A 25,649-nucleotide genomic window follows, 5' to 3' on the forward strand; every position below is an offset into this window, starting at 1 on the left:
GTTAGTAGTGAAATGACAGTATCCTGTAGTGTGCACGTCTCCTTGTAAAAGTCCTGATGTTTTTCAGATGTCAGGTTATTAATGGCAAGGAACACAAGCATTGGCAAAGCCAATAGGTATCGCCTATGTGATAGCTACTGGTTTTGCCAGTGATTTAGCCATGCTGCAACATGGCTGAAAGTAAAGGAAAAAAGCTGTATATGACACAGCCAGCATTGATCACTTCATAGTGCTTTTTTTTACATTCATCCATGCTGCACTGAAGCCAGAGCTGCTGTACAATGTGGCTAAAAAAACATTCACAAAACCAATAGATCCCACATAGGCAAGATCTATTAGCTTTACCAAGGCTTGTTTGTCATCTGGAGCCATTGTGGTACTGCCATGAAAGAGCTGCCAACAATAGCCAGGCCCTGTTCATACTGCAATTCGGGTCATCATTCACACTGCTGTCAAGAAACCAGTAATGTTTTATAAAAACACAGCTGAGTGATTTGAGCTAAAAAAAAAGTGTTTGCTCCTTAAGTGCATTTTTCAGTCCGGGGGGGGGGGGGGGATTACATACATTGCAGTGTTGAACCAACGCTTCTGCATTTCTGGGATGCATATGTTACACTTGTACTGATCCTGTTTTGTGATGACATTTGTGGCATATCAACGTGCTAAATAAAAAGACATTTGCGCTGACTAACCAGGGCAAATACGTTCAAATGACGATGCCCAATTGCTGTAGCATCAGTGCAGGGTATGTAATGTAGCGCCTGGGGTCTAGCTTCTATGCCCCAACCATAATCTCCCTTCTGGTGATGCGTGTCACGAGCTACACTTTATGTGGAAGCGCGAGGGATGCCTGAAGAAGTCAAAGACACGCAGGCAGCCGTGGGACTGACACTGTGCTCGAGAGCGCCTAGCAGCAGAGTTTCTAGGTGCTTCCAGGGGTGAGATGATGGCTGTCAGGCCTTTGCTGGGAGCCAGGGGGGGACGAGGAGTTTTCACAACAGATGCTTGTCTCAAAAAGGTGGGGTGGGCTAGGGCAGAGTCAGTCATGGGCAGCCTCCAAGATGGCTCACTAGTAAAGTGCCCCCTGCTGGTACCTGAGCATGACTTACAGGTCACATTCTTAAATCCGAGCCGAGTGGGCTCAACGCTTTTCCCTCACAAGGTATATAAAGTGGCTGCTATGAATACTGGTTATTTACGGTGCTATGAAGGTGACATATGGAAATAGCAAACACTTTAGAAATCAGGTCACTTTACTTTCCTTTTGTTGCACAAGAGCACAGAACCGGATGAGCAGCTCCTCACGTGCACTGTGGCTGGCCAGGGATGGACACTTTACAGAACCAGTGCTGAGCCTCTTAAGCAGAGCTGGATCTGTTCAAGTCTGTGCAAACCCTGGGCCTGCTCACAGCCTGGCAAGCTGCAGACAATGTTGGGTGCAGCCTTAAATGTGAAATCGTTCCAAGTTGCCACTGTTTGTAGTGAGTTTAACAGACACTGTCTCTGGCTTCCTTCCTGCACGAGGCCAGGTAGGAAGCAGTATCACTCCCCCCATCCTGTGTGTTAGAGAATGATTTCCATTGCAGTGGGAGGCGGGGCCGTCCATGCCAGGTTTTCAAGGTGACCTCGGACGAGCTTAATATGTAACTGTTGTTCATTTCTGGCAATCATATATATATCTTGTGGATATCCTGCAAATCCGGCATGGATCCGACTCTACTGGACTTATGTTGGGCACCCTTGCACTAGAGCAAGGTTTTTTATGTAAAACTGGTAAGTGTTAATATTGTCATTGTTCACGCCTTCACCAATCACAGGGGGGGCAACATGCCTGCATCCTCACCGCACACTCCCTATCATTCTTACACTGAGCGCCAAGCTTTCCAAAGTTTAAGAATCTACACAACTTTCAGCATTCCAGCTGAGTTCATTGGCCGACATACTTGTTGTGATGGTTTTGCCATTTTATTTCCTGAGCTGTACTTTTCTCAAGAAAGTTAGTTCCCATTATTTTTAATAAACCATTGAGAATGCTGAGAAATCACTTTGTGCGTCTGCGACAAGACACATTTATTTTTTTGAATTCTAAGTAAAGGTAATCAAGATGGAAAGACAATGGCTGTATGACTGACTTCAACAGAAAGCCCTCCCCCATGCTTGCTGCTGAAATATTCAGATATTAGAAAAGCACTGAAAATGTGCATTGCTAAAGCGGCATGTGTTTTCCAGAGTACGCAAATGAAGAGGAAAAGCACGCCTTGCCAATTAAAATGGCGAGTCACCCTTTGTAGTTATTGTGCGATGAGTTTCCAAAAAGTACTCAGGTGGTAGATGAAATGATGCTGATTGTAGGTTTGTGCTGTTGGAGAATGAGATAGGCATCTGAAAATAAACAGCATGCATCCTGAAGACACAGCTTGATATGTGACCTCGGTCTTTAAATGCCCAGCACACATACACATGATCACCATGGGCCCCACTGCTGGCAGGTACATAACCTGAAGGCTGCAGTCACATGATGCTTCCGTCCCTTCGATAGCTCAGTTGGTAGAGCGGAGGACTGTAGTGGTGAAGCTGATATCCTTAGGTCGCTGGTTCAAATCCGGCTCGAAGGATTTTTTTTCGTATTTGCTCTTCATATTTCTTTTCACATTCTGAAATTAAAATACGCCATGTTTTGAAGCAACGACGCTAGAGCTTGACAATTGTTTTTGTCTCCCCCATTTTTCTCAGATGGCACCAAGAAGTGAATTTAGCCAGAGCAGAAATGGACGGAGGTGCAGCCGCTGATCCCAGTGACTGTCAGAGAGAGAAAAGGAGGAGTCTGTGCAGAGGAAGCTGTAAATCAGTGATACACAGAGACCGGCTCCTTCCTGGCACAGGCGGGGTCAACACTGACATTTATGTGGGTGCAGCGCCCCCAGCAGGGGGACAGGTAGAACAATCAGTAGGAGGTCAGGTACCAGGGAGTCATCAGTTCCTCGTTAGTATAGTGGTCAGTATCCCCGCCTGTCACGCGGGAGACCGGGGTCCCGACGGGGAGACTATGTTTATGACTTAACCATGTTTACACTTTAGAAATACATTTTGTTATTTGTTTCGTTTACAATCTCGACATTTTAGAAGTATTGCGATTTAATGTATATGAAGTGCACTGTATAATATGATCAGTGGCAGCATATAGAATTGTAATAAATACCAACACCGAGGCGCCTCTAGCAGAGCGCTGGAAGGCTTGGAAATCCAACAGAGAAAGCTTTCAACATGAAGGAATCAAGTTTTGGGAACACATTTGTACATTTTGATTTTAAGTTATGGACCACTTAGTCGACAGCGAATGTTTAATATTTACAGAAAAACAAAGTACTATGTGGTGAACAATTGGTACTGGCTGTTTTGCTTGATTATCAATTCCACGTAATCGCGTCATGGTTAATTTCAAATGTATTATAAGCTTCATCACTATTACTTTTTCTAGTTGCGCCTCTGATTTTCAACTAAAACTATATATCATCTATACAAACAATTAGAACCAAACTGTATCTTTTTTAATAACGAACGTACTTTTCTGAAATTGGAGTGAATGCAAGTTGTAGTAACGAAGAAACGTAGGCTTCCGGGTAGTGTATTGGTTATTCATGTTTTTAGGGTCGAGCCTGCGTTGCATGCGCTCGCGCATGCGTATCGCAGCGAGACGCTTTAGTGTTTAGAAAAGGGCTCGGAGCCCTGTCAACGTCACGTCAGTGTTTTTTATTGGTACGTGGGCTTGCCTAATAAAATCCGCTTGCTTTCATTAGTCGAAGGCACGCATAGGTCATGCCTTTTCCGGTGGCTCGCCCTCCTCCAGCGCAGCGACCAAGTACAGAAAACATGCGAGGCTCGCTGTTTTCCATCGGGCTCATGGACTTCTTTTTCTCTCATTCACGAGCGCGATCTCGCTTGGCAGAAGTCGAGCACTTTACATAATTAACTTCACTTTTTCGGGTTATGTACATAAATGCACTTTTGCCCGATAGGTGAAAAGTCGGGTTAGGAGTTTACAACGCGATCAGCTGTAACATGAGCAAACGCGAGACCCGTTGCATTGCAAATGCTTGTTTTAATAGTTTGTGTCTCCGTCAAGTATTCTCCATCTATTTAATGTAAATCTATTTAATGTGCAGTATCTCTTTCTTCGTGGTCTCCATGAATGCAGTGTGTCTTCCATGTCTGGTGTTTTATTCTGGCTTTTTGTATATCTTGGTCAGTCGGCGAAAGCGTAGGTTTAAGCCTGTGTGGTGATGTCTGGTCCACACTGCTGTAAAGAGAGCAGCGACCCCCGGCGAGGCTTCTTTCAGACTAAGGGGGGAGGTGATGAGAGACCTGGACACCTGTAAAGATACCTGTGAGCTCTCCAAAACAACAGAGCCCCTCCATGGGCTCTTGGCTAGGACGTTAGACTGAAGCTCTAAAGATCCCAGGTTTCCACAGTGACTTTTTGTTTGATATCCATTACCTTCAGTGCTGAGTAGTCAAACTTTAAACCCTCTCAAACTTGGTAAAATAAAACATTACTTTAACAACATCAATCTATTTCCATCCACATTCCAGCTTCTTTCTTTCTTCACCCCTCATTTCTTTCTGAGCCCTCTTCAGTCCGTCTTTATTTTCTTTATTGGAACAAGTTTCTCAAAGCCCTACTCAGTGTGAGTCTCAGAACTGAGAGAATACTATCACAGGCTGTAAGTTCACTGCTAAGAGGAAAGTTTTACTCCTTGTATGAAGGTCCGAAAGAGTGGAGTGCAACTTTCCACAAACTACTATTTAAATACAATCTCCCGGACCTTCCGTAACCTGAGTCTAGACAGAAATATTTAGAATTCTTCTCTGAAAAAGTGGCAACCCTCCTGCAGGGCTTGAAAGCAGACAATACTCATCATTAGAATCCACAGCCAGCAACACTAGAAAACTGCCACTCATGACCAAGTTAGCAGCAAGTTGGGCCACGGGGATGCTCTCTATGCTTGAAACATCAGATAACTCACTAGAAAACTACCTGGAAGTTGGCACCCAGACTCATCCTCAACCTCCCGCTCTGAATTCACATCTCACCATACCTCAGAGAGCTCCACTGTCTCCCGAAACAGAAATGAACTCATTTCAAACACCTTACATACACATTCAAGGCACAACACAACGTAGGCCCCACCTACTTGACCAGTTGCTTCTCTTTCCACAACCACCAAGAGACTTCCATCTACTCAGGGCTCCTACTCACACACATCCCATACATACAGAGAACCAGATCAGGAGGATGGGTGTTCTGTTGCATCACTCCTAAAGCATGGAATGGACTCCCATTTCACACAAGAGCATTTTATTCTCTTCTTCAATTCTGCAAGAAGTTGAAGACCTGCGTTTTTAATAAACCAACCTACCTTAGACAGGGCTACACACACACACGCCTGCTCAGCGCCAGGAAACCCTTGCAGGTGATTGCGTGCCTTACAAATACCCATTACGTTACAGATGCACCCCCAGGGCTCCACCAGATGTTTCACAGCAATGGGTGTGACAGAGCATAACATGGCTGTGCCTTTATGCTTTCTTTGGTAGAAGAGAAGGACAGCATTTACCTTCATATATTGTGTGAAAAACTATACCCATGTAAATGTGATGCATTAAAAGACCACAACATTATGGTGCCTTTGTGAGTGATATTACACTTGTTAGATATAAACTGCTTTTATGAAATGTTAACCAGATGCATTTATACCTTGGTATCTTAACAAATGATATATTTTATAGTCACTCATCATTTACTGTGTTTAAGACAATTGCATTTGTAAAAACATAACTAAAATGTGCTTCCATTCCATTGTTCAAGCTGGAGTTAAGGTCTGCCAATTCCTATGTTTAATTTCAACATGAAACTTGCTTTGTTTGTGCGCTATTTTTCTTTCGTCTGCAGGTGATAGGTAAGGAAGAGAGAGTTGGGTTGCCAAGGACGAAACTTGGTAACAAGGAGCTACAAGAACGGCTCCCTTACTATATTCCTGGGCATGGATGTAATCCAAGGTGGAGCAGATGTGTTCAGAAGAGGATAAAAGTGAATTGGACATAATTCACAATGGTGTCTTGTTAGTAATTGTTTCTTTGGGTGTGATGTCAGCTACTGGAAGGCTCTGGGGTGATTAAAGTGTTGTTCAGTTAGGCAGAGATTCAGAATCTTTTTGCCCCCTTGACTAGAGTGGACTCTAAGGGAAAGATAACTCTCCTTGACTAAGTGGCAGTCGCGACTCACAGGGGTTACCAGAGGTGGGGTGGAGAGCGGGGTGTGGGGAGGCAAGGAGAATATTAACAATATTAAAAAGTTAAAAAACTAAAAACTTACCTGCTCCGTCGCACCGCTGCTCCTCCGTCAGCAGCAGGCTCCCAGCCTGCCCTGCGGCCAATCCTGACGCTGCTCAGAGAAGCGTTAGGATTGGCTGGGAGTGCCCAGCCACGGTGCTCCCAGGCAGACTGGGAGCCTGTGCCTGCTCTCTCCAGCCCGGCAGCAGTGTGCCCCAGATGGCCGGCCAAACACACATGTGCACTGAGGGGAGTGCACAGTGCACTCCCCTCACTGCTCGTCACCCCCAATGCCCCACCCCTTTATAATTCTCAGTATAATGTACATGCGACATCAGCTCCCGCGAGTTTCTGTAGTGTAGTGGTTATCACGTTCGCTGCCCCCATGAAAGGTCGCGGGTTTGAAACTGGGCGGAAACACTTTTAACACTTCCATCTACCTTGTTCTGCATTATTATTAATATCTATGACCACCTAACTTGTTCTGCATTATTAATATATATGACGAGCGATACTTCTGTGCTACAATTTTAATTGATATCATCCATATAGTAACATATTTCAAATAAACAAGATAAGCAACGCATAGATGATGTAAACTGTGCAAAAGATATTAGCTCGCTTGTAATTAGTACGGGACTGAAAATTTTAAAATAATACAAAACTAAAGAAATGAATGTTAAATTATTAAAACTACAGCAGGTTCTACCGAGATTCAAACTCAGATCACTGGACTCAAAGTCCAGCGTGCTAACCATTACACCATGGAACCTTCCATTGACAAGCATGAGGTGCGTTAGTAGTGAAATGACAGTATCCTGTAGTGTGCACGTCTCCTTGTAAAAGTCCTGATGTTTTTCAGATGTCAGGTTATTAATGGCAAGGAACACAAGCATTGGCAAAGCCAATAGGTATCGCCTATGTGATAGCTACTGGTTTTGCCAGTGATTTAGCCATGCTGCAACATGGCTGAAAGTAAAGGAAAAAAGCTGTATATGACACAGCCAGCATTGATCACTTCATAGTGCTTTTTTTTACATTCATCCATGCTGCACTGAAGCCAGAGCTGCTGTACAATGTGGCTAAAAAAACATTCACAAAACCAATAGATCCCACATAGGCAAGATCTATTAGCTTTACCAAGGCTTGTTTGTCATCTGGAGCCATTGTGGTACTGCCATGAAAGAGCTGCCAACAATAGCCAGGCCCTGTTCATACTGCAATTCGGGTCATCATTCACACTGCTGTCAAGAAACCAGTAATGTTTTATAAAAACACAGCTGAGTGATTTGAGCTAAAAAAAAAGTGTTTGCTCCTTAAGTGCATTTTTCAGTCCGGGGGGGGGGGGGGGGGATTACATACATTGCAGTGTTGAACCAACGCTTCTGCATTTCTGGGATGCATATGTTACACTTGTACTGATCCTGTTTTGTGATGACATTTGTGGCATATCAACGTGCTAAATAAAAAGACATTTGCGCTGACTAACCAGGGCAAATACGTTCAAATGACGATGCCCAATTGCTGTAGCATCAGTGCAGGGTATGTAATGTAGCGCCTGGGGTCTAGCTTCTATGCCCCAACCATAATCTCCCTTCTGGTGATGCGTGTCACGAGCTACACTTTATGTGGAAGCGCGAGGGATGCCTGAAGAAGTCAAAGACACGCAGGCAGCCGTGGGACTGACACTGTGCTCGAGAGCGCCTAGCAGCAGAGTTTCTAGGTGCTTCCAGGGGTGAGATGATGGCTGTCAGGCCTTTGCTGGGAGCCAGGGGGGGACGAGGAGTTTTCACAACAGATGCTTGTCTCAAAAAGGTGGGGTGGGCTAGGGCAGAGTCAGTCATGGGCAGCCTCCAAGATGTCTCACTAGTAAAGTGCCCCCTGCTGGTACCTGAGCATGACTTACAGGTCACATTCTTAAATCCGAGCTGAGTGGGCTCAACGCTTTTCCCTCACAAGGTATATAAAGTGGCTGCTATGAATACTGGTTATTTACGGTGCTATGAAGGTGACATATGGAAATAGCAAACACTTTAGAAATCAGGTCACTTTACTTTCCTTTTGTTGCACAAGAGCACAGAACCGGATGAGCAGCTCCTCACGTGCACTGTGGCTGGCCAGGGATGGACACTTTACAGAACCAGTGCTGAGCCTCTTAAGCAGAGCTGGATCTGTTCAAGTCTGTGCAAACCCTGGGCCTGCTCACAGCCTGGCAAGCTGCAGACAATGTTGGGTGCAGCCTTAAATGTGAAATCGTTCCAAGTTGCCACTGTTTGTAGTGAGTTTAACAGACACTGTCTCTGGCTTCCTTCCTGCACGAGGCCAGGTAGGAAGCAGTATCACTCCCCCCATCCTGTGTGTTAGAGAATGATTTCCATTGCAGTGGGAGGCGGGGCCGTCCATGCCAGGTTTTCAAGGTGACCTCGGACGAGCTTAATATGTAACTGTTGTTCATTTCTGGCAATCATATATATATCTTGTGGATATCCTGCAAATCCGGCATGGATCCGACTCTACTGGACTTATGTTGGGCACCCTTGCACTAGAGCAAGGTTTTTTATGTAAAACTGGTAAGTGTTAATATTGTCATTGTTCACGCCTTCACCAATCACAGGGGGGGCAACATGCCTGCATCCTCACCGCACACTCCCTATCATTCTTACACTGAGCGCCAAGCTTTCCAAAGTTTAAGAATCTACACAACTTTCAGCATTCCAGCTGAGTTCATTGGCCGACATACTTGTTGTGATGGTTTTGCCATTTTATTTCCTGAGCTGTACTTTTCTCAAGAAAGTTAGTTCCCATTATTTTTAATAAACCATTGAGAATGCTGAGAAATCACTTTGTGCGTCTGCGACAAGACACATTTATTTTTTTGAATTCTAAGTAAAGGTAATCAAGATGGAAAGACAATGGCTGTATGACTGACTTCAACAGAAAGCCCTCCCCCATGCTTGCTGCTGAAATATTCAGATATTAGAAAAGCACTGAAAATGTGCATTGCTAAAGCGGCATGTGTTTTCCAGAGTACGCAAATGAAGAGGAAAAGCACGCCTTGCCAATTAAAATGGCGAGTCACCCTTTGTAGTTATTGTGCGATGAGTTTCCAAAAAGTACTCAGGTGGTAGATGAAATGATGCTGATTGTAGGTTTGTGCTGTTGGAGAATGAGATAGGCATCTGAAAATAAACAGCATGCATCCTGAAGACACGGCTTGATATGTGACCTCGGTCTTTAAATGCCCAGCACACATACACATGATCACCATGGGCCCCACTGCTGGCAGGTACATAACCTGAAGGCTGCAGTCACATGATGCTTCCGTCCCTTCGATAGCTCAGTTGGTAGAGCGGAGGACTGTAGTGGTGAAGCTGATATCCTTAGGTCGCTGGTTCAAATCCGGCTCGAAGGATTTTTTTTCGTATTTGCTCTTCATATTTCTTTTCACATTCTGAAATTAAAATACGCCATGTTTTGAAGCAACGACGCTAGAGCTTGACAATTGTTTTTGTCTCCCCCATTTTTCTCAGATGGCACCAAGAAGTGAATTTAGCCAGAGCAGAAATGGACGGAGGTGCAGCCGCTGATCCCAGTGACTGTCAGAGAGAGAAAAGGAGGAGTCTGTGCAGAGGAAGCTGTAAATCAGTGATACACAGAGACCGGCTCCTTCCTGGCACAGGCGGGGTCAACACTGACATTTATGTGGGTGCAGCGCCCCCAGCAGGGGGACAGGTAGAACAATCAGTAGGAGGTCAGGTACCAGGGAGTCATCAGTTCCTCGTTAGTATAGTGGTCAGTATCCCCGCCTGTCACGCGGGAGACCGGGGTCCCGACGGGGAGACTATGTTTATGACTTAACCATGTTTACACTTTAGAAATACATTTTGTTATTTGTTTCGTTTACAATCTCGACATTTTAGAAGTATTGCGATTTAATGTATATGAAGTGCACTGTATAATATGATCAGTGGCAGCATATAGAATTGTAATAAATACCAACACCGAGGCGCCTCTAGCAGAGCGCTGGAAGGCTTGGAAATCCAACAGAGAAAGCTTTCAACATGAAGGAATCAAGTTTTGGGAACACATTTGTACATTTTGATTTTAAGTTATGGACCACTTAGTCGACAGCGAATGTTTAATATTTACAGAAAAACAAAGTACTATGTGGTGAACAATTGGTACTGGCTGTTTTGCTTGATTATCAATTCCACGTAATCGCGTCATGGTTAATTTCAAATGTATTATAAGCTTCATCACTATTACTTTTTCTAGTTGCGCCTCTGATTTTCAACTAAAACTATATATCATCTATACAAACAATTAGAACCAAACTGTATCTTTTTTAATAACGAACGTACTTTTCTGAAATTGGAGTGAATGCAAGTTGTAGTAACGAAGAAACGTAGGCTTCCGGGTAGTGTATTGGTTATTCATGTTTTTAGGGTCGAGCCTGCGTTGCATGCGCTCGCGCATGCGTATCGCAGCGAGACGCTTTAGTGTTTAGAAAAGGGCTCGGAGCCCTGTCAACGTCACGTCAGTGTTTTTTATTGGTACGTGGGCTTGCCTAATAAAATCCGCTTGCTTTCATTAGTCGAAGGCACGCATAGGTCATGCCTTTTCCGGTGGCTCGCCCTCCTCCAGCGCAGCGACCAAGTACAGAAAACATGCGAGGCTCGCTGTTTTCCATCGGGCTCATGGACTTCTTTTTCTCTCATTCACGAGCGCGATCTCGCTTGGCAGAAGTCGAGCACTTTACATAATTAACTTCACTTTTTCGGGTTATGTACATAAATGCACTTTTGCCCGATAGGTGAAAAGTCGGGTTAGGAGTTTACAACGCGATCAGCTGTAACATGAGCAAACGCGAGACCCGTTGCATTGCAAATGCTTGTTTTAATAGTTTGTGTCTCCGTCAAGTATTCTCCATCTATTTAATGTAAATCTATTTAATGTGCAGTATCTCTTTCTTCGTGGTCTCCATGAATGCAGTGTGTCTTCCATGTCTGGTGTTTTATTCTGGCTTTTTGTATATCTTGGTCAGTCGGCGAAAGCGTAGGTTTAAGCCTGTGTGGTGATGTCTGGTCCACACTGCTGTAAAGAGAGCAGCGACCCCCGGCGAGGCTTCTTTCAGACTAAGGGGGGAGGTGATGAGAGACCTGGACACCTGTAAAGATACCTGTGAGCTCTCCAAAACAACAGAGCCCCTCCATGGGCTCTTGGCTAGGACGTTAGACTGAAGCTCTAAAGATCCCAGGTTTCCACAGTGACTTTTTGTTTGATATCCATTACCTTCAGTGCTGAGTAGTCAAACTTTAAACCCTCTCAAACTTGGTAAAATAAAACATTACTTTAACAACATCAATCTATTTCCATCCACATTCCAGCTTCTTTCTTTCTTCACCCCTCATTTCTTTCTGAGCCCCCTTCAGTCCGTCTTTATTTTCTTTATTGGAACAAGTTTCTCAAAGCCCTACTCAGTGTGAGTCTCAGAACTGAGAGAATACTATCACAGGCTGTAAGTTCACTGCTAAGAGGAAAGTTTTACTCCTTGTATGAAGGTCCGAAAGAGTGGAGTGCAACTTTCCACAAACTACTATTTAAATACAATCTCCCGGACCTTCCGTAACCTGAGTCTAGACAGAAATATTTAGAATTCTTCTCTGAAAAAGTGGCAACCCTCCTGCAGGGCTTGAAAGCAGACAATACTCATCATTAGAATCCACAGCCAGCAACACTAGAAAACTGCCACTCATGACCAAGTTAGCAGCAAGTTGGGCCACGGGGATGCTCTCTATGCTTGAAACATCAGATAACTCACTAGAAAACTACCTGGAAGTTGGCACCCAGACTCATCCTCAACCTCCCGCTCTGAATTCACATCTCACCATACCTCAGAGAGCTCCACTGTCTCCCGAAACAGAAATGAACTAATTTCAAACACCTTACATACACATTCAAGGCACAACACAACGTAGGCCCCACCTACTTGACCAGTTGCTTCTCTTTCCACAACCACCAAGAGACTTCCATCTACTCAGGGCTCCTACTCACACACATCCCATACATACAGAGAACCAGATCAGGAGGATGGGTGTTCTGTTGCATCACTCCTAAAGCATGGAATGGACTCCCATTTCACACAAGAGCATTTTATTCTCTTCTTCAATTCTGCAAGAAGTTGAAGACCTGCGTTTTTAATAAACCAACCTACCTTAGACAGGGCTACACACACACACGCCTGCTCAGCGCCAGGAAACCCTTGCAGGTGATTGCGTGCCTTACAAATACCCATTACGTTACAGATGCACCCCCAGGGCTCCACCAGATGTTTCACAGCAATGGGTGTGACAGAGCATAACATGGCTGTGCCTTTATGCTTTCTTTGGTAGAAGAGAAGGACAGCATTTACCTTCATATATTGTGTGAAAAACTATACCCATGTAAATGTGATGCATTAAAAGACCACAACATTATGGTGCCTTTGTGAGTGATATTACACTTGTTAGATATAAACTGCTTTTATGAAATGTTAACCAGATGCATTTATACCTTGGTATCTTAACAAATGATATATTTTATAGTCACTCATCATTTACTGTGTTTAAGACAATTGCATTTGTAAAAACATAACTAAAATGTGCTTCCATTCCATTGTTCAAGCTGGAGTTAAGGTCTGCCAATTCCTATGTTTAATTTCAACATGAAACTTGCTTTGTTTGTGCGCTATTTTTCTTTCGTCTGCAGGTGATAGGTAAGGAAGAGAGAGTTGGGTTGCCAAGGACGAAACTTGGTAACAAGGAGCTACAAGAACGGCTCCCTTACTATATTCCTGGGCATGGATGTAATCCAAGGTGGAGCAGATGTGTTCAGAAGAGGATAAAAGTGAATTGGACATAATTCACAATGGTGTCTTGTTAGTAATTGTTTCTTTGGGTGTGATGTCAGCTACTGGAAGGCTCTGGGGTGATTAAAGTGTTGTTCAGTTAGGCAGAGATTCAGAATCTTTTTGCCCCCTTGACTAGAGTGGACTCTAAGGGAAAGATAACTCTCCTTGACTAAGTGGCAGTCGCGACTCACAGGGGTTACCAGAGGTGGGGTGGAGAGCGGGGTGTGGGGAGGCAAGGAGAATATTAACAATATTAAAAAGTTAAAAAACTAAAAACTTACCTGCTCCGTCGCACCGCTGCTCCTCCGTCAGCAGCAGGCTCCCAGCCTGCCCTGCGGCCAATCCTGACGCTGCTCAGAGAAGCGTTAGGATTGGCTGGGAGTGCCCAGCCACGGTGCTCCCAGACAGACTGGGAGCCTGTGCCTGCTCTCTCCAGCCCGGCAGCAGTGTGCCCCAGATGGCCGGCCAAACACACATGTGCACTGAGGGGAGTGCACAGTGCACTCCCCTCACTGCTCGTCACCCCCAATGCCCCACCCCTTTATAATTCTCAGTATAATGTACATGCGACATCAGCTCCCGCGAGTTTCTGTAGTGTAGTGGTTATCACGTTCGCTGCCCCCATGAAAGGTCGCGGGTTTGAAACTGGGCGGAAACACTTTTAACACTTCCATCTACCTTGTTCTGCATTATTATTAATATCTATGACCACCTAACTTGTTCTGCATTATTAATATATATGACGAGCGATACTTCTGTGCTACAATTTTAATTGATATCATCCATATAGTAACATATTTCAAATAAACAAGATAAGCAACGCATAGATGATGTAAACTGTGCAAAAGATATTAGCTCGCTTGTAATTAGTACGGGACTGAAAATTTTAAAATAATACAAAACTAAAGAAATGAATGTTAAATTATTAAAACTACAGCAGGTTCTACCGAGATTCAAACTCAGATCGCTGGACTCAAAGTCCAGCGTGCTAACCATTACACCATGGAACCTTCCATTGACAAGCATGAGGTGCGTTAGTAGTGAAATGACAGTATCCTGTAGTGTGCACGTCTCCTTGTAAAAGTCCTGATGTTTTTCAGATGTCAGGTTATTAATGGCAAGGAACACAAGCATTGGCAAAGCCAATAGGTATCGCCTATGTGATAGCTACTGGTTTTGCCAGTGATTTAGCCATGCTGCAACATGGCTGAAAGTAAAGGTAAAAAGCTGTATATGACACAGCCAGCATTGATCACTTCATAGTGCTTTTTTTTACATTCATCCATGCTGCACTGAAGCCAGAGCTGCTGTACAATGTGGCTAAAAAAACATTCACAAAACCAATAGATCCCACATAGGCAAGATCTATTAGCTTTACCAAGGCTTGTTTGTCATCTGGAGCCATTGTGGTACTGCCATGAAAGAGCTGCCAACAATAGCCAGGCCCTGTTCATACTGCAATTCGGGTCATCATTCACACTGCTGTCAAGAAACCAGTAATGTTTTATAAAAACACAGCTGAGTGATTTGAGCTAAAAAAAAAGTGTTTGCTCCTTAAGTGCATTTTTCAGTCCGGGGGGGGGGGGGGATTACATACATTGCAGTGTTGAACCAACGCTTCTGCATTTCTGGGATGCATATGTTACACTTGTACTGATCCTGTTTTGTGATGACATTTGTGGCATATCAACGTGCTAAATAAAAAGACATTTGCGCTGACTAACCAGGGCAAATACGTTCAAATGACGATGCCCAATTGCTGTAGCATCAGTGCAGGGTATGTAATGTAGCGCCTGGGGTCTAGCTTCTATGCCCCAACCATAATCTCCCTTCTGGTGATGCGTATCACGAGCTACACTTTATGTGGAAGCGCGAGGGATGCCTGAAGAAGTCAAAGACACGCAGGCAGCCGTGGGACTGACACTGTGCTCGAGAGCGCCTAGCAGCAGAGTTTCTAGGTGCTTCCAGGGGTGAGATGATGGCTGTCAGGCCTTTGCTGGGAGCCAGGGGGGGACGAGGAGTTTTCACAACAGATGCTTGTCTCAAAAAGGTGGGGTGGGCTAGGGCAGAGTCAGTCATGGGCAGCCTCCAAGATGGCTCACTAGTAAAGTGCCCCCTGCTGGTACCTGAGCATGACTTACAGGTCACATTCTTAAATCCGAACCGAGTGGGCTCAACGCTTTTCCCTCACAAGGTATATAAAGTGGCTGCTATGAATACTGGTTATTTACGGTGCTATGAAGGTGACATATGGAAATAGCAAACACTTTAGAAATCAGGTCACTTTACTTTCCTTTTGTTGCACAAGAGCACAGAACCGGATGAGCAGCTCCTCACGTGCACTGTGGCTGGCCAGGGATGGACACTTTACAGAACCAGTGCTGAGCCTCTTAAGCAGAGCTGGATCTGTTCAAGTCTGTGCAAACCCTGGGCCTGCTCACAGCCTGGCAAGCTGCAGACAATGTTGGGTGCAGCCTTAAATGTGAAATCGTTCCAAGTTGCCACTGTTTGTAGTGAGTTTAACAGACACTGTCTCTGGCTTCCTTCCTGCACGAGGCCAGGTAGGAAGCAGTATCACTCCCCCCATCCTGTGTGTTAGAGAATGGTTTCCATTGCAGTGGGAGGCGGGGCCGTCCATGCCAGGTTTTCAAGGTGACCTCGGACGAGCTTAATATGTAACTGTTGTTCATTTCTGGCAATCATATATATATCTTGTGGATATCCTGCAAATCCGGCATGGATCCGACTCTACTGGACTTATGTTGGGCACCCTTGCACTAGAGCAAGGTTTTTTATGTAAAACTGGTAAGTGTTAATATTGTCATTGTTCACGCCTTCACCAATCACAGGGGGGGCAACATGCCTGCATCCTCACCGCACACTCCCTATCATTCTTACACTGAGCGCCAAGCTTTCCAAAGTTTAAGAATCTACACAACTTTCAGCATTCCAGCTGAGTTCATTGGCCGACATACTTGTTGTGATGGTTTTGCCATTTTATTTCCTGAGCTGTACTTTTCTCAAGAAAGTTAGTTCCCATTATTTTTAATAAACCATTGAGAATGCTGAGAAATCACTTTGTGCGTCTGCGACAAGACACATTTATTTTTTTGAATTCTAAGTAAAGGTAATCAAGATGGAAAGACAATGGCTGTATGACTGACTTCAACAGAAAGCCCTCCCCCATGCTTGCTGCTGAAATATTCAGATATTAGAAAAGCACTGAAAATGTGCATTGCTAAAGCGGCATGTGTTTTCCAGAGTACGCAAATGAAGAGGAAAAGCACGCCTTGCCAATTAAAATGGCGAGTCACCCTTTGTAGTTATTGTGCGATGAGTTTCCAAAAAGTACTCAGGTGGTAGATGAAATGATGCTGATTGTAGGTTTGTGCTGTTGGAGAATGAGATAGGCATCTGAAAATAAACAGCATGCATCCTGAAGACACAGCTTGATATGTGACCTCGGTCTTTAAATGCCCAGCACACATACACATGATCACCATGGGCCCCACTGCTGGCAGGTACATAACCTGAAGGCTGCAGTCACATGATGCTTCCGTCCCTTCGATAGCTCAGTTGGTAGAGCGGAGGACTGTAGTGGTGAAGCTGATATCCTTAGGTCGCTGGTTCAAATCCGGCTCGAAGGATTTTTTTTCGTATTTGCTCTTCATATTTCTTTTCACATTCTGAAATTAAAATACGCCATGTTTTGAAGCAACGACGCTAGAGCTTGACAATTGTTTTTGTCTCCCCCATTTTTCTCAGATGGCACCAAGAAGTGAATTTAGCCAGAGCAGAAATGGACGGAGGTGCAGCCGCTGATCCCAGTGACTGTCAGAGAGAGAAAAGGAGGAGTCTGTGCAGAGGAAGCTGTAAATCAGTGATACACAGAGACCGGCTCCTTCCTGGCACAGGCGGGGTCAACACTGACATTTATGTGGGTGCAGCGCCCCCAGCAGGGGGACAGGTAGAACAATCAGTAGGAGGTCAGGTACCAGGGAGTCATCAGTTCCTCGTTAGTATAGTGGTCAGTATCCCCGCCTGTCACGCGGGAGACCGGGGTCCCGACGGGGAGACTATGTTTATGACTTAACCATGTTTACACTTTAGAAATACATTTTGTTATTTGTTTCGTTTACAATCTCGACATTTTAGAAGTATTGCGATTTAATGTATATGAAGTGCACTGTATAATATGATCAGTGGCAGCATATAGAATTGTAATAAATACCAACACCGAGGCGCCTCTAGCAGAGCGCTGGAAGGCTTGGAAATCCAACAGAGAAAGCTTTCAACATGAAGGAATCAAGTTTTGGGAACACATTTGTACATTTTGATTTTAAGTTATGGACCACTTAGTCGACAGCGAATGTTTAATATTTACAGAAAAACAAAGTACTATGTGGTGAACAATTGGTACTGGCTGTTTTGCTTGATTATCAATTCCACGTAATCGCGTCATGGTTAATTTCAAATGTATTATAAGCTTCATCACTATTACTTTTTCTAGTTGCGCCTCTGATTTTCAACTAAAACTATATATCATCTATACAAACAATTAGAACCAAACTGTATCTTTTTTAATAACGAACGTACTTTTCTGAAATTGGAGTGAATGCAAGTTGTAGTAACGAAGAAACGTAGGCTTCCGGGTAGTGTATTGGTTATTCATGTTTTTAGGGTCGAGCCTGCGTTGCATGCGCTCGCGCATGCGTATCGCAGCGAGACGCTTTAGTGTTTAGAAAAGGGCTCGGAGCCCTGTCAACGTCACGTCAGTGTTTTTTATTGGTACGTGGGCTTGCCTAATAAAATCCGCTTGCTTTCATTAGTCGAAGGCACGCATAGGTCATGCCTTTTCCGGTGGCTCGCCCTCCTCCAGCGCAGCGACCAAGTACAGAAAACATGCGAGGCTCGCTGTTTTCCATCGGGCTCATGGACTTCTTTTTCTCTCATTCACGAGCGCGATCTCGCTTGGCAGAAGTCGAGCACTTTACATAATTAACTTCACTTTTTCGGGTTATGTACATAAATGCACTTTTGCCCGATAGGTGAAAAGTCGGGTTAGGAGTTTACAACGCGATCAGCTGTAACATGAGCAAACGCGAGACCCGTTGCATTGCAAATGCTTGTTTTAATAGTTTGTGTCTCCGTCAAGTATTCTCCATCTATTTAATGTAAATCTATTTAATGTGCAGTATCTCTTTCTTCGTGGTCTCCATGAATGCAGTGTGTCTTCCATGTCTGGTGTTTTATTCTGGCTTTTTGTATATCTTGGTCAGTCGGCGAAAGCGTAGGTTTAAGCCTGTGTGGTGATGTCTGGTCCACACTGCTGTAAAGAGAGCAGCGACCCCCGGCGAGGCTTCTTTCAGACTAAGGGGGGAGGTGATGAGAGACCTGGACACCTGTAAAGATACCTGTGAGCTCTCCAAAACAACAGAGCCCCTCCATGGGCTCTTGGCTAGGACGTTAGACTGAAGCTCTAAAGATCCCAGGTTTCCACAGTGACTTTTTGTTTGATATCCATTACCTTCAGTGCTGAGTAGTCAAACTTTAAACCCTCTCAAACTTGGTAAAATAAAACATTACTTTAACAACATCAATCTATTTCCATCCACATTCCAGCTTCTTTCTTTCTTCACCCCTCATTTCTTTCTGAGCCCCCTTCAGTCCGTCTTTATTTTCTTTATTGGAACAAGTTTCTCAAAGCCCTACTCAGTGTGAGTCTCAGAACTGAGAGAATACTATCACAGGCTGTAAGTTCACTGCTAAGAGGAAAGTTTTACTCCTTGTATGAAGGTCCGAAAGAGTGGAGTGCAACTTTCCACAAACTACTATTTAAATACAATCTCCCGGACCTTCCGTAACCTGAGTCTAGACAGAAATATTTAGAATTCTTCTCTGAAAAAGTGGCAACCCTCCTGCAGGGCTTGAAAGCAGACAATACTCATCATTAGAATCCACAGCCAGCAACACTAGAAAACTGCCACTCATGACCAAGTTAGCAGCAAGTTGGGCCACGGGGATGCTCTCTATGCTTGAAACATCAGATAACTCACTAGAAAACTACCTGGAAGTTGGCACCCAGACTCATCCTCAACCTCCCGCTCTGAATTCACATCTCACCATACCTCAGAGAGCTCCACTGTCTCCCGAAACAGAAATGAACTAATTTCAAACACCTTACATACACATTCAAGGCACAACACAACGTAGGCCCCACCTACTTGACCAGTTGCTTCTCTTTCCACAACCACCAAGAGACTTCCATCTACTCAGGGCTCCTACTCACACACATCCCATACATACAGAGAACCAGATCAGGAGGATGGGTGTTCTGTTGCATCACTCCTAAAGCATGGAATGGACTCCCATTTCACACAAGAGCATTTTATTCTCTTCTTCAATTCTGCAAGAAGTTGAAGACCTGCGTTTTTAATAAACCAACCTACCTTAGACAGGGCTACACACACACACGCCTGCTCAGCGCCAGGAAACCCTTGCAGGTGATTGCGTGCCTTACAAATACCCATTACGTTACAGATGCACCCCCAGGGCTCCACCAGATGTTTCACAGCAATGGGTGTGACAGAGCATAACATGGCTGTGCCTTTATGCTTTCTTTGGTAGAAGAGAAGGACAGCATTTACCTTCATATATTGTGTGAAAAACTATACCCATGTAAATGTGATGCATTAAAAGACCACAACATTATGGTGCCTTTGTGAGTGATATTACACTTGTTAGATATAAACTGCTTTTATGAAATGTTAACCAGATGCATTTATACCTTGGTATCTTAACAAATGATATATTTTATAGTCACTCATCATTTACTGTGTTTAAGACAATTGCATTTGTAAAAACATAACTAAAATGTGCTTCCATTCCATTGTTCAAGCTGGAGTTAAGGTCTGCCAATTCCTATGTTTAATTTCAACATGAAACTTGCTTTGTTTGTGCGCTATTTTTCTTTCGTCTGCAGGTGATAGGTAAGGAAGAGAGAGTTGGGTTGCCAAGGACGAAACTTGGTAACAAGGAGCTACAAGAACGGCTCCCTTACTATATTCCTGGGCATGGATGTAATCCAAGGTGGAGCAGATGTGTTCAGAAGAGGATAAAAGTGAATTGGACATAATTCACAATGGTGTCTTGTTAGTAATTGTTTCTTTGGGTGTGATGTCAGCTACTGGAAGGCTCTGGGGTGATTAAAGTGTTGTTCAGTTAGGCAGAGATTCAGAATCTTTTTGCCCCCTTGACTAGAGTGGACTCTAAGGGAAAGATAACTCTCCTTGACTAAGTGGCAGTCGCGACTCACAGGGGTTACCAGAGGTGGGGTGGAGAGCGGGGTGTGGGGAGGCAAGGAGAATATTAACAATATTAAAAAGTTAAAAAACTAAAAACTTACCTGCTCCGTCGCACCGCTGCTCCTCCGTCAGCAGCAGGCTCCCAGCCTGCCCTGCGGCCAATCCTGACGCTGCTCAGAGAAGCGTTAGGATTGGCTGGGAGTGCCCAGCCACGGCGCTCCCAGACAGACTGGGAGCCTGTGCCTGCTCTCTCCAGCCCGGCAGCAGTGTGCCCCAGATGGCCGGCCAAACACACATGTGCACTGAGGGGAGTGCACAGTGCACTCCCCTCACTGCTCGTCACCCCCAATGCCCCACCCCTTTATAATTCTCAGTATAATGTACATGCGACATCAGCTCCCGCGAGTTTCTGTAGTGTAGTGGTTATCACGTTCGCTGCCCCCGTGAAAGGTCGCGGGTTTGAAACTGGGCGGAAACACTTTTAACACTTCCATCTACCTTGTTCTGCATTATTATTAATATCTATGACCACCTAACTTGTTCTGCATTATTAATATATATGACGAGCGATACTTCTGTGCTACAATTTTAATTGATATCATCCATATAGTAACATATTTCAAATAAACAAGATAAGCAACGCATAGATGATGTAAACTGTGCAAAAGATATTAGCTCGCTTGTAATTAGTACGGGACTGAAAATTTTAAAATAATACAAAACTAAAGAAATGAATGTTAAATTATTAAAACTACAGCAGGTTCTACCGAGATTCAAACTCAGATCGCTGGACTCAAAGTCCAGCGTGCTAACCATTACACCATGGAACCTTCCATTGACAAGCATGAGGTGCGTTAGTAGTGAAATGACAGTATCCTGTAGTGTGCACGTCTCCTTGTAAAAGTCCTGATGTTTTTCAGATGTCAGGTTATTAATGGCAAGGAACACAAGCATTGGCAAAGCCAATAGGTATCGCCTATGTGATAGCTACTGGTTTTGCCAGTGATTTAGCCATGCTGCAACATGGCTGAAAGTAAAGGAAAAAAGCTGTATATGACACAGCCAGCATTGATCACTTCATAGTGCTTTTTTTTACATTCATCCATGCTGCACTGAAGCCAGAGCTGCTGTACAATGTGGCTAAAAAAACATTCACAAAACCAATAGATCCCACATAGGCAAGATCTATTAGCTTTACCAAGGCTTGTTTGTCATCTGGAGCCATTGTGGTACTGCCATGAAAGAGCTGCCAACAATAGCCAGGCCCTGTTCATACTGCAATTCGGGTCATCATTCACACTGCTGTCAAGAAACCAGTAATGTTTTATAAAAACACAGCTGAGTGATTTGAGCTAAAAAAAAAGTGTTTGCTCCTTAAGTGCATTTTTCAGTCCGGGGGGGGGGGGGATTACATACATTGCAGTGTTGAACCAACGCTTCTGCATTTCTGGGATGCATATGTTACACTTGTACTGATCCTGTTTTGTGATGACATTTGTGGCATATCAACGTGCTAAATAAAAAGACATTTGCGCTGACTAACCAGGGCAAATACGTTCAAATGACGATGCCCAATTGCTGTAGCATCAGTGCAGGGTATGTAATGTAGCGCCTGGGGTCTAGCTTCTATGCCCCAACCATAATCTCCCTTCTGGTGATGCGTGTCACGAGCTACACTTTATGTGGAAGCGCGAGGGATGCCTGAAGAAGTCAAAGACACGCAGGCAGCCGTGGGACTGACACTGTGCTCGAGAGCGCCTAGCAGCAGAGTTTCTAGGTGCTTCCAGGGGTGAGATGATGGCTGTCAGGCCTTTGCTGGGAGCCAGGGGGGGACGAGGAGTTTTCACAACAGATGCTTGTCTCAAAAAGGTGGGGTGGGCTAGGGCAGAGTCAGTCATGGGCAGCCTCCAAGATGGCTCACTAGTAAAGTGCCCCCTGCTGGTACCTGAGCATGACTTACAGGTCACATTCTTAAATCCGAGCCGAGTGGGCTCAACGCTTTTCCCTCACAAGGTATATAAAGTGGCTGCTATGAATACTGGTTATTTACGGTGCTATGAAGGTGACATATGGAAATAGCAAACACTTTAGAAATCAGGTCACTTTACTTTCCTTTTGTTGCACAAGAGCACAGAACCGGATGAGCAGCTCCTCACGTGCACTGTGGCTGGCCAGGGATGGACACTTTACAGAACCAGTGCTGAGCCTCTTAAGCAGAGCTGGATCTGTTCAAGTCTGTGCAAACCCTGGGCCTGCTCACAGCCTGGCAAGCTGCAGACAATGTTGGGTGCAGCCTTAAATGTGAAATCGTTCCAAGTTGCCACTGTTTGTAGTGAGTTTAACAGACACTGTCTCTGGCTTCCTTCCTGCACGAGGCCAGGTAGGAAGCAGTATCACTCCCCCCATCCTGTGTGTTAGAGAATGGTTTCCATTGCAGTGGGAGGCGGGGCCGTCCATGCCAGGTTTTCAAGGTGACCTCGGACGAGCTTAATATGTAACTGTTGTTCATTTCTGGCAATCATATATATATCTTGTGGATATCCTGCAAATCCGGCATGGATCCGACTCTACTGGACTTATGTTGGGCACCCTTACACTAGAGCAAGGTTTTTTATGTAAAACTGGTAAGTGTTAATATTGTCATTGTTCACGCCTTCACCAATCACAGGGGGGGGCAACATGCCTGCATCCTCACCGCACACTCCCTATCATTCTTACACTGAGCGCCAAGCTTTCCAAAGTTTAAGAATCTACACAACTTTCAGCATTCCAGCTGAGTTCATTGGCCGACATACTTGTTGTGATGGTTTTGCCATTTTATTTCCTGAGCTGTACTTTTCTCAAGAAAGTTAGTTCCCATTATTTTTAATAAACCATTGAGAATGCTGAGAAATCACTTTGTGCGTCTGCGACAAGACACATTTATTTTTTTGAATTCTAAGTAAAGGTAATCAAGATGGAAAGACAATGGCTGTATGACTGACTTCAACAGAAAGCCCTCCCCCATGCTTGCTGCTGAAATATTCAGATATTAGAAAAGCACTGAAAATGTGCATTGCTAAAGCGGCATGTGTTTTCCAGAGTACGCAAATGAAGAGGAAAAGCACGCCTTGCCAATTAAAATGGCGAGTCACCCTTTGTAGTTATTGTGCGATGAGTTTCCAAAAAGTACTCAGGTGGTAGATGAAATGATGCTGATTGTAGGTTTGTGCTGTTGGAGAATGAGATAGGCATCTGAAAATAACCAGCATGCATCCTGAAGACACAGCTTGATATGTGACCTCGGTCTTTAAATGCCCAGCACACATACACATGATCACCATGGGCCCCACTGCTGGCAGGTACATATCCCGAAGGCTGCAGTCACATGATGCTTCCATCCCTTCGATAGCTCAGTTGGTAGAGCGGAGGACTGTAGTGGTGAAGCTGATATCCTTAGGTCGCTGGTTCAAATCCGGCTCGAAGGATTTTTTTTCGTATTTGCTCTTCATATTTCTTTTCACATTCTGAAATTAAAATACGCCATGTTTTGAAGCAAGGACGCTAGAGCTTGACAATTGTTTTTGTCTCCCCCATTTTTCTCAGATGGCACCAAGAAGTGAATTTAGCCAGAGCAGAAATGGACGGAGGTGCAGCCGCTGATCCCAGTGACCGTCAGAGAGAGAAAAGGAGGAGTCTGTGCAGAGGAAGCTGTAAATCAGTGATACAAAGAGAGCGGCTCTTTCCTTGCACAGATGGGGTCAACACTGACATTTCTGTGGGTGCAGCGCCCCCAGCAGGGGGACAGGTAGAACAATCAGTAGGAGGTCAGGTACCATGGAGTCATCAGTTCCTCGTTAGTATAGTGGTCAGTATCCCCGCCTGTCACGCGGGAGACCGGGGTTCAATTCCCCGACGGGGAGACTATGTTTATGACTTAACCATGTTTACACTTTAGAAATACATTTTGTTATTTGTTTCGTTTACAATCTCGACATTTTAGAAGTATTGCGATTTAATGTATATGAAGTGCACTGTATAATATGATCAGTGGCAGCATATAGAATTGTAATAAATACCAACACCGAGGCGCCTCTAGCAGAGCGCTGGAAGGCTTGGAAATCCAACAGAGAAAGCTTTCAACATGAAGGAATCAAGTTTTGGGAACACATTTGTACATTTTGATTTTAAGTTATGGACCACTTAGTCGACAGCGAATGTTTAATATTTACAGAAAAACAAAGTACTATGTGGTGAACAATTGGTACTGGCTGTTTTGCTTGATTATCAATTCCACGTAATCGCGTCATGGTTAATTTCAAATGTATTATAAGCTTCATCACTATTACTTTTTCTAGTTGCGCCTCTGATTTTCAACTAAAACTATATATCATCTATACAAACAATTAGAACCAAACTGTATCTTTTTTAATAACGAACGTACTTTTCTGAAATTGGAGTGAATGCAAGTTGTAGTAACGAAGAAACGTAGGCTTCCGGGTAGTGTATTGGTTATTCATGTTTTTAGGGTCGAGCCTGCGTTGCATGCGCTCGCGCATGCGTATCGCAGCGAGACGCTTTAGTGTTTAGAAAAGGGCTCGGAGCCCTGTCAACGTCACGTCAGTGTTTTTTATTGGTACGTGGGCTTGCCTAATAAAATCCGCTTGCTTTCATTAGTCGAAGGCACGCATAGGTCATGCCTTTTCCGGTGGCTCGCCCTCCTCCAGCGCAGCGACCAAGTACAGAAAACATGCGAGGCTCGCTGTTTTCCATCGGGCTCATGGACTTCTTTTTCTCTCATTCACGAGCGCGATCTCGCTTGGCAGAAGTCGAGCACTTTACATAATTAACTTCACTTTTTCGGGTTATGTACATAAATGCACTTTTGCCCGATAGGTGAAAAGTCGGGTTAGGAGTTTACAACGCGATCAGCTGTAACATGAGCAAACGCGAGACCCATTGCATTGCAAATGCTTGTTTTAATAGTTTGTGTCTCCGTCAAGTATTCTCCATCTATTTAATGTAAATCTATTTAATGTGCAGTATCTCTTTCTTCGTGGTCTCCATGAATGCAGTGTGTCTTCCATGTCTGGTGTTTTATTCTGGCTTTTTGTATATCTTGGTCAGTCGGCGAAAGCGTAGGTTTA

The 25,649-nt window shown here is 44.4% G+C and overlaps 5 non-coding genes across 5 annotated transcripts; all 5 read left to right on the forward strand.

Moving 5' to 3' along the window:
• The first annotated feature begins 2,529 nt into the window (after window positions 1-2,529).
• Window positions 2,530-2,615, forward strand: TRNAY-GUA (transfer RNA tyrosine (anticodon GUA)). The gene is given in 2 exon segments: window positions 2,530-2,566; window positions 2,580-2,615. It is a non-coding gene; the product is annotated as a tRNA-Tyr (tRNA).
• A 7,041-nt stretch (window positions 2,616-9,656) lies between these two features.
• TRNAY-GUA (transfer RNA tyrosine (anticodon GUA)) lies at window positions 9,657-9,742 on the forward strand. Its single transcript is given in 2 exon segments — window positions 9,657-9,693; window positions 9,707-9,742. It is a non-coding gene; the product is annotated as a tRNA-Tyr (tRNA).
• A 7,038-nt stretch (window positions 9,743-16,780) lies between these two features.
• Window positions 16,781-16,866, forward strand: TRNAY-GUA (transfer RNA tyrosine (anticodon GUA)). The gene is given in 2 exon segments: window positions 16,781-16,817; window positions 16,831-16,866. It is a non-coding gene; the product is annotated as a tRNA-Tyr (tRNA).
• Window positions 16,867-23,904: 7,038 nt separating this feature from the next.
• Window positions 23,905-23,990, forward strand: TRNAY-GUA (transfer RNA tyrosine (anticodon GUA)). The gene is given in 2 exon segments: window positions 23,905-23,941; window positions 23,955-23,990. It is a non-coding gene; the product is annotated as a tRNA-Tyr (tRNA).
• Window positions 23,991-24,353: 363 nt separating this feature from the next.
• On the forward strand, window positions 24,354-24,425 carry TRNAD-GUC (transfer RNA aspartic acid (anticodon GUC)). The gene has a single exon. It is a non-coding gene; the product is annotated as a tRNA-Asp (tRNA).
• The last annotated feature ends 1,224 nt before the right edge of the window (window positions 24,426-25,649 follow it).

The sequence above is a fragment of the Pleurodeles waltl genome, unplaced genomic scaffold (genome assembly GCF_031143425.1).
Source record: "Pleurodeles waltl isolate 20211129_DDA unplaced genomic scaffold, aPleWal1.hap1.20221129 scaffold_67, whole genome shotgun sequence".
NCBI classification, from domain to species: domain Eukaryota; kingdom Metazoa; phylum Chordata; class Amphibia; order Caudata; family Salamandridae; genus Pleurodeles; species Pleurodeles waltl.